Source organism: Trachypithecus francoisi, unplaced genomic scaffold, assembly GCF_009764315.1.
Source record: "Trachypithecus francoisi isolate TF-2019V2 unplaced genomic scaffold, Tfra_2.0 Lachesis_group17, whole genome shotgun sequence".
Lineage (NCBI taxonomy): Eukaryota > Metazoa > Chordata > Mammalia > Primates > Cercopithecidae > Trachypithecus > Trachypithecus francoisi.
This window is the reverse complement of record NW_022681462.1, coordinates 66046613-66056380: the sequence shown is the minus strand read 5'-3', so window position 1 is coordinate 66056380 and position 9768 is coordinate 66046613. Positions and strand designations below refer to the sequence as shown.

Below are 9768 nucleotides of genomic sequence, written 5' to 3'. Positions count from 1 at the left end.
AAAACTGGCACAAGACAGGGATGCCCTCTCTCACCACTCCTATTCAACATAGTGTTGGAAGTTCTGGCTAGGGCAATCAGGCAAGAGAAAGAAATCAAGGGATCCAGTTAGGAAAGAAGAAGTCAAATTGTCCCTGTTTGCAGATGACATGATTGTATATTTTAGAAAACCCCATCGTCTCAGCCCAAAATCTCCTTAAGCTGATAAGCAACTTCAGCAAAGTCTCAGGATACAAAATTAATGTGCAAAAATCACAAGCATTCTTATACACCAGTAACGACAAGCAGAGAGCCAAATCAGGAATCAACTTCCATTCACAATTGCTTCAAAGAGAATAAAATACCTAGGAATCCACTTACAAGGATGTAAAGGACCTCTTCAAGGAGAACTACAAACCACTGCTCAGTGAAATAAAAGAGGACACAAACAATGGAACTACCATGCTCATGGATAGGAAGAATCAATATCGTGAAAATGGCCATACTGCCCAAGGTTATTTATAGATTCAATGCCATCCCCATCAAGCTACCAATGACTTTCTTCACAATTGGGAAAACTGCTTTAAGTTCATATGGAACCAAAAAAGAGCCCGCATTGCCAAGACAATCCTAAGTCAAAAGACAAAGCTGGAGGCGTCACGCTACCTGACTTCAAACTATACTACCAGGCTACAGTAACCAAAACAGCATGGTACTGGTACCACAACAGAGATATAGACCAATGGAACAGAACAGAGTCCTCAGAAATAATACCACACAGCTACAGCCATCTGATCTTTGACAAACCTGAGAGAAACAAGAAATGGGGAAAGGATTCCCTATTTAATAAATGGTGCTGGGAAAATTGGCTAGCCATAAGTAGAAAGCTGAAACTGGATCCTTTCCTTACCCCTTATACGAAAATTAATTCAAGATGGATTAGAGACTTAAATGTTAGACCTAATACCATAAAAACCCTAGAAGAAAATCTAGGTAGTACCATTCAGGACATAGGCATGGCAAGGACTTCATGTCTAAAACACCAAAAGCAACGGCAGCAAAAGCAAAATTGACAAATGGGATCTAATTAAACTAAAGAGCTTTTGCACAGCTAAAGAAACTACCATCAGAGTGAACAGGCAACCTACAGAATGGGAGAAAATTTTTGCAACCTACTCATCTGACAAAGGGCTAATATCCAGAATCTACAAAGAACTCAAACAAATATACAAGAAAAAACAACCCCCCCATCAAAAAGTGGGGAAAGGATATGAACAGACATTTCTCAAAAGAAGACATCCATACAGCCAACAGACACATGAAAAAATGCTCATCATCACTCTCCATCAGAGAAATGCAAATCAAAACTACAATGAGATACCATCTCACACCAGTAGAATGGCAATCATTAAGAAGTCAGGAAACAACAGGTGTTGGAGAGGATGTGGAGAAATAGGAACACTTTTACACTGTTGGTGGGATTGTAACTAGTTCAACCATTATGGAAAACAGTATGGCGATTCCTCAAGGATCTAGAACTAGATGTACCATATGACCCAGCCATCCCACCACTGGGTATATACCCAAAGGATTATAAATTACTCTACTACAAAGACACATGCACACGTATGTTTATTGCGGCACTATTCACAATAGCAAAGACTTGAATCAACCCAAATGTCCATCTGTGACGACTGGACTGGATAAGAAAATGTGGCACATATACACCATGGAATACTATGCAGCCATCAAAAAGGATGAGTTGCGTCCTTTGTAGGGACATGGATGCAGCTGGAAACCATCATTCTTAGCAAACTATCACAAGAAGAGAAAACCAAACACCGCATGTTCTCACTCATTGGTGGGAACTGAACAATGAATCACTTGGACTCGGGAAGGGGAATATCACACACTGGGGCCTATCATGGGGAGGGGGGAGGAGGAGGGATTGCATTGGGGAGTTATACATGATATAAACGTTGCACATGTACCCTAGAATTTAAGTATAATAAAAAAATAAAATAAATAAAAAAAATAGTATTATCTATCACTGTATTTAGTGTGTTAAATTTGATTAGCATATTAACTAATTGCATTAGATTAGTGGTCTTAACCCTTTCAGAGCTGATGATCTGTTTGTATAGCTATTTTGAATCACCCCCCTTTTCTATCCTGAAATGAAATTGATGTAAAATACAATCTACACAAGTAATTGCAAAATTTCAATATAGTGCCCTTTTATTTTCCTTTTATAGAAAATAAAAGGAAATTAATTGCTAATAAAATAATACATCTTTCATATTTAAGTAGTTGGCATGGTCACACCTGAAAACATGATGTAGTCAGATGCTTATACTTATATGTGGAATTTCTGTGAATACAACACTTGCAAATGTAGTCAGATACAAGTGTGTGAAGTCAACAACTACAATATTGTGTAATGTTGTTTTCTGAAATGTTGACCAACTTTTAGTAAAATTTAGAACAAAACAAAGTATAATCTTTCCCTTGTTTTATACAGCATTTTTAGAAAATTACTAAAAATAATTTGTGACAGATGTAAAGCAGAATTGGAGTCTAGGTTCTGTTCAATACAGTTTTTTCATTACAAGAATGTCTGCTAAGATACTAAAAGCCATAAGTGAGAATACCACTTCTGTGAAGATAGAGTAGATGTACTTTTCCATATTCCTCCTGATAAGTAAAAATAGAAATCCCGAACCTTATATATAAAACAAGCATAAAGCTACTTTGAAAGGTGGAGAGAAGAAAAGGATACCAATTAAAGCCCTTGAAACCTAAAAAATGACATGGTGGTAAGCTATCTGGGTTTTCCTTTTGCCTCATATATCCCAGACTGGATGCTGGATTAGCTGGCAACATGGAAATGCCAGTAAGTGCAGAAAATAAAGTCTCAACAAAAGCCTGCTCTCTCTAGCTAAAGGACTGGGAAATGAGAAAGCTAGCAAACCAGAAAACTTTAGATCAGGAGTTTGAGACCAGCCTAACCAACATGGTAAAACCCCATCTCTACTAAAAAAAAAAAAAAAAAAAAAAAAATTAGCCAGGTGTAGTGGTGAGTGCCTGTAATCCCAGCTACTCGGGAGGCTGAGGCAGGAGAATTGCTTGAGCTTGGGAAACTGATGCTGCAGTGAGTCGAGATCGTGCCATTGCACTCCAGCCTGGGCAACAAGAGTTAACTCCGTCTCAAAAAAAAAAAAAAAAAAAAAAAAAAAAAGAATATAGCCACTTTACTGCATTCAAACATCACAGAAAAAAAAAAAAAAAAAAAACTATAATCCTACCTCAGTTCATACCAGCAAAGGCCATGTGGGAAACCAAGACTTCTACTCTCACTAGATTATAATGAAGTACCCCAAACCCCTCATGGGAGTAGAGTCAGAGAAATCCACACCAAAACAGATCTTGGTCAAAGGTCTGAAAACTAAAGACAAAAAAGTCTCGAAAGCAGCAAGAGACAAATGACAACTTACCTATAGAAGAAAAAAATTAAAATCACAGTGGATTTCCCATCAGAAACCATGGAAACCACAACAAAGTGGCACAACATTTTTCAAGCTCTGGAAGAAAATAACTGTCAACCCAGAATGCTTTATGCAGCAAAAATATCCTTTAGAAGTGAAGAAAGATCAAAAAATTCTCAAATGAAGGAAAATAAAGATAATTTGTCACCAGCAGACCTACGCTAAAAGAATAAATACATGAAGATTTATAAATAGAAAGGAAGTGGTTAAAGAAGTTTCTTAAAATATTAGAAAAATTGAAAGCTACTCGGGAGGCTGAGGCAGGGGAATCACTTGAACCTGGGAAGTGGAGGTTGCAATGAGGGGATATCATGCCACTGCACTCTAGACTGGTGACAAAGCAAGACTCTGTTGAAAGAAAGAGAGAAAGAGAGAGAGGGAGGGAGAGAGGAAGGAAGAAAGGAAGGAGAGAGAGAGAGAAAGAGAGAGAGAACAAGAGAGAGAGAAGGAGAGAAGGAGGGAGAGAAGGAGAGAGGGAGAGAGGGAGAGAAGGAGAGAAGGAGCGAAGGAGGGAGAGAGGGAGAGAGAGAGAGAAAGAGAGAAAAACAGACAGAAAAGAGGAAAAGAAAAAGGAAGAAATGGAGAGGGAGAGGAAGAAAAGAAAAAGAAAGAAAGAAAGAAAAAGGAAAAGAACACAGTAAGCAAAAATATAGGTAGATGTAATAGATCTTCCTTATCCTCTTGAGCCTTCTGAATTATGTTGACAGTTGGAGCAAAAATTCTAATAATGTTTAATATGGTCTTGAATGTATGTAGAGAAAATATTTAAGACAATTTTGTTATAAATAGGGAAGGGAAAGGGACATAAAAAGAGATAAGCCTCCTACACTTCATGTGAAACTTGTAAAATGATGACACTAACAGACATTTGTGTGTGTGATAAGATGCATGTGTGTGTTGGGGTGAGTGGGTATGAGGTAATACCTAAAGCAACTACTAAGACTCAAAGCATTATAGACTAATAGACTCAAAACACTATTGGAAAATCAAAATGAAATTTTACAAAATGTTCAAGCAGCCTGCATTTTGAACAGGAAAAAGGGAAAAGAAAATTGAGAAATAAAAGAGAGAAAATACAGCAAAATATATAATGGCAGACTTAAACGTTAAGGTATCAATAATCATATTAAATGCAAATAGTATGGTTTAAAATAAATGGTTAAAAACAAAAGGATGGAGGTGCTGGAGCTGTTGCCACCAAGTCCAGATCTCATTGTCGCATGCCCCAGTGCTTGCCTGATGTGCATTCCCAATTCCTTTTGGTTCCAAGTCCAGTACTGCAACTCTCAAGGATCAGCTGATTCATAATATTCTAAAAGAACAACAGACCTCCCCCATTAAGATTACATTTGTTGGGGTTGGTGCTGTTGGCATGGTCTGTGCCATCAGTATCTTAATGAAGGACTTGGCAGATGAACTTGCTCTTGTTGATGTCATGGAAGACAAATTGAAGGGAGAGATGATGGATCTCCAACACGGCAGCCTTTTCCTTAGAACACCAAAGATTATCTCTGGCAAAGACCATAATGTAGCTGCAAACTCCAAGCTGGTCATTACCACATCTGGGGCACGTCAGCAAGAGGAAGAAAGCTGTCTTAATTTGGACCAGCATAACGTGAACATCTTTAAATTCATCATTCCTACTGTTGTAAAATACAGCCCGAACTGCAAGTTGCTCACTGTTACAAATCCAGTGGATATCTTGACCTATGTGGCTTGGAAAATAAGTGGCTTTCCCAAAAACTGTGTTATTGGAAGTGGTTGCAATCTGGATTCAGCCCAATTCCATTATCTGGTGGGTGAAAGCTGAGAGTTCACCCATTAAGCTGTTATGGCAGGGTCCTTAGGGAACATGGAGATCCTAGTGTGCCTTTATGGAACGGAGTGAATGTTGCTGGTGTCTCCCTGAAGACTCTGCACTCACATTTAGGGACTGATACAGATAAGGAACAGTGGAAAGAGGTTCACAAGCAGGTGGTTGAGAGTCCTTACAAGGTGATCAAACTGAAAGGCTACACATCCTGGGCCATTGGACTCTCTGTGGCAGATTTGGCAGAGAGTATAATGAAGAATCTCAGGGGGGTACACCCAATTTCCACCACGATTAAGGGTTTCTATGGAATAAAGGATGATGTCTTCCTTAGTGTTGCTTGCATCTTGGGACAGAATGTAATCTCAGACCTTGTGAAGGTGACTCTGACTCCTAAGGAAGAGGCCCGTTTGAAAAAGAGTGCAGATACACTTTGGGGGATCCAAAAAGAGTTGCAGTATCTTCTTAATTTTTTTATTATTATGTTTTTGAGATGGAGTTTCACTCTTGTTGCCCAGGCTGGAGTGCAATGGCACAATCTTGGCTCACTGCCACATCCACCTCCCAGGTTCAAGCAATTCTCCTGCCTCAGCCTCCCGAGTAGCTGGAATTACAGGTACCCACCACCACGCCCAGCTAATTTTTTGTATTTTTAGTAGAGAAAGGGCTTCACCATGTTGACCAGGCTGGTCTTGAACTCCTGACCTCAGGTAATTCACCCACCTCAGCCTTCCAAAGTGCTGGAATTACAGGCGTGAGCCACCGCTCCCAGCCAGAGCTGCAATTTTAAGGTCTTCTGATGTCATCCATTTCGCTGTCTAAGCTACAACAGGATTTTAGTTGGAGGTTGTGCATGTTGTCCTTTTTTCTGGTCTGATTACAACAGTAATATTAAGATGGACTGGGAAAAACATCAATTCCTAAAGTTAGACATAGAAATGGTTTGTAAAATCCTACAGCTATATCCTAATGCTGGATGGTACTAATCCTGCGTAGTCCTAAACTGGTTAGTCTGAAATAGTTCTACTACCTCTGAGGCACCACTGCCAATGCTGCACATGCTGCAGTTGCCCCTTGAGCCAGATGGAGGTTTACCGTGTGTTATGTAACTTCCTGGCTCCCTCACTGAACAATGCCTAGTCCAACCTTTTTTCCCAATCAGTCACATCCTGGGATCCAGTGTATAAATCCAATATTGCATGTCTTGTACATAATTGTTACAAAGGATCTTATTTTGTGAACTATATATATCAGTAGCGTATATTACCATATAATGTAAAAAGACCTACATATAAACGGCGCAACCAACTATCCAAGTGTCATACCAACTAAAACCCCCAACAAACCTTGAACAGTGAAAAAGAATAAAATAAAAATAGGAGAATGGAAAAAGATAGATCACACAATCAAAAGAAAGTAGAAGTGGCCATATTGATATCAGATAAAGTAAATTTCAGAACAAATAAAATTACCAGAAACAGAGGAACATCATACAGTGATAAAAGAATTAATCCACCAATAAAATGTAGTAATTTTAAATGTGTCTGTACCAAACAATAAAGCTGCAAAATATGCAAAGCAAAAATTGATAGAACTGAAAGGAGAAATAGACAAATCCACAATTATAGCTAGAGATTTCAACACCCCTCTGTCAACAACTGACAGAACAACTAGACAGAAAATCAGCAAGGATATAAAAACTCCACAATCTATCAACCAACAGAATCTAGTCAGTGTTTATAGAACACTCTAGCCAACAATAGCAAAATATGCATTATTTTCGAGTGCCCATGGAATATATGCCAAGATTACCAGGTTATCCTGGGTCATAGAACAAATTTAAAATGATTTAAAAGAATTAAAATCATGTAGACTGTGTTCTCCAACCAAAATGGAATCAAACTGGAAATCAATAACAGAAAGATAGCAGGAAAATCTCCACGCACTTGGAAACTAAATAACATTCTTTTAAATAATCACAGGGCAAGAGGAATTCTTCAAGGAAAATGTTTAATATATTCAACTGAATGAAATTAAAATGCAGCATATCAAAATTTGTGGAATGCATTCAAGGCAGTACTGAGACAGAAATGCACAGCACTAAATGCATACATTAGAAAGGAAAGGTAACAGATGAGTACTATAAGCTTTCACTTCAATAATCTAGAAAAAAAAAAAACAGCAAAACAACCCCAAAGGAAGCAGAAAGAAGGAAATAATAAAGAGCAGAAATGACTCCAGGCCCTGATGGCTTCACTGGAGAATTCTCCCAAACATTTATTTTAAAAAGAATTGAAACCAATTTACACATTCTCTTCTAGAAAACAGAAGAAAAAAGAACAGTTTCCAACTCATTTCATGAAGACACTATTACCCAAAACACAAAACCAGACAAAGACTGTACAAAAAAGATAACTAAAGGCCAATAACCCTCATGAATATAAAAGCAATAATTCTTAATGTTAGCAAGTAGAATATAATAAAAGTACACACACCATAATCAAGTGGGGCTTATGCTAGGGATGGAAGATTGGTTCGCTATTTTAAAATCAAAGACTGTAATCCACTATATTAACTGGCTAAAGAAGAAAAATCACAGGATCATATCAATCAGTACAGAAAAATACTGGAGAGAATTCAATACCCATTTATGATTTAAAAAAAAAAAACTCAAAAAATAGGAATAAGAGAGAACATCCTCAACTTGACAAGGAACAAAACACCTACAGTAATATTATACTTTAGTAAAAGACTGAATGTGTTCTCTCTAAGATGAGGAATGAGGCAAAAAATATCCACCTTCACACTCTTATTCAACATAGTGCTGAAAGCTCTAGCCAACGCAATATGGCAGCATATGAAAATAAAAGAAATAGATATCAGAAAGAAAAAAATAAGACTGACTGTTCCTACTTGCAGTAGACATAACTGTCTTTACAGAAAACCCCAAGGAATCTGCAAAAAAAACTCCTAGAAGTAATGTGAGTTCAGAAAGGTTGTAGGATATAAGACAGACATATAAAAATCAACTATATTTCCATATAGTAGCAATGAATACATGAATACCAAAAATTAAAAATGCAATATAACTTGAAGTCACTCAAAAAATTGAATACTTAGATGTAAAACATGTACTATAACTTTTATGTCAAAAACTATTCAATGCCAATTAAAGAAATCAATTATTTAAATAAATGGAGAAACATATCATGTTCATGGATTGAAAGATCCAACATAGTAAAGATGTCAATTCTCCCCAAACTGATATACAGATTTGACATAACTACTATCAAAAATCCAGCAAGATTATTTTATAGATATGGACAAGATTATTCTAAAATGAATACATGGAAAGACAAAAGAACTAGAATAGCTAAAATAAAAATAAAGTAATAGGAATGTGTCTACTTATTTTCAAGACTTATAATATTGCTACCTACACATAAACAGCGCAACCAACTATCCAAGTGTCATACCAACTAAAACCCCCAACAAACCTTGAACAGTGAAAAAGAATAAAATAAAAATAGAAGAATGGAAAAAGATAGATCACACAATCAAAAGAAAGTAGAAGTGGCCATATTGATATCAGATAAAGTAAATTTCAGAACAAATAAAATTACCAGAAACAGAGGAACATCATACAGCGATAAAAGAATTAATCCACCAATAAAATGTAGTAATCTTAAATGTGTCTGTACCAAACAATAAAGCTGCAAAATATGCAAAGCAAAAATTGATAGAACTGAAAGGAGAAATAGACAAATCCACAATTATAGCTAGAGATTTCAACACCCCTCTGTCAACAACTGACAGAACAACTAGACAGAAAATCAGCAAGGATATAAAAACTCCACAATCTATCAACCAACAGAATCAAGACTCTGTGGTACCAGTGGGAGGAGAGACACAAAGATCAATGGGATAGAATAAAGACTGCAAAAATAGAACCACACAAATATACCCAATTCATTTTTGACAAAGGAACAAAAGCAATTCAATAAAGAAAAGACTGCCTTTTCAGCAAATGGTTCTGGAAGAATTGGACATCTATAGGCCAAAAAAAGATCCTTGACCTAAGTCTCATATCTTATACTGACTCAAAATGGAACAAAGACCCTTAAATATAAACCATAAAACTATAAAACTTTCAGAAAAAAAAACTTAGGAGAAAATCTTCAGGATCCAGGGATAGGCAAAGAATGTTTAGACTTGTCACCAAAAGCATGATCCATAAAAGGAAAAAATGATAAATTGGACTTCATCAAAATTTAAAAGTTTGCTCTGCAAAAGACTGTTGCTGAGGGGATGAAAAGACACGCTACATAATGGAAGAAAATATTTGCAAACCATGTATTCAACAAATGACTATTATCTGGAATACAAAAAGAGCTCTCAAAATGTGACAGTTAAAAAATAATCAGATAAGAAAACG

At 36.8% G+C, this 9768-nt stretch overlaps 1 pseudogene; it reads left to right on the top strand.

Moving 5' to 3' along the window:
- The first annotated feature begins 4848 nt into the window (after positions 1–4848).
- Positions 4849–6624, top strand: LOC117062416 (annotated as a pseudogene).
- Positions 6625–9768: the final 3144 nt, after the last annotated feature.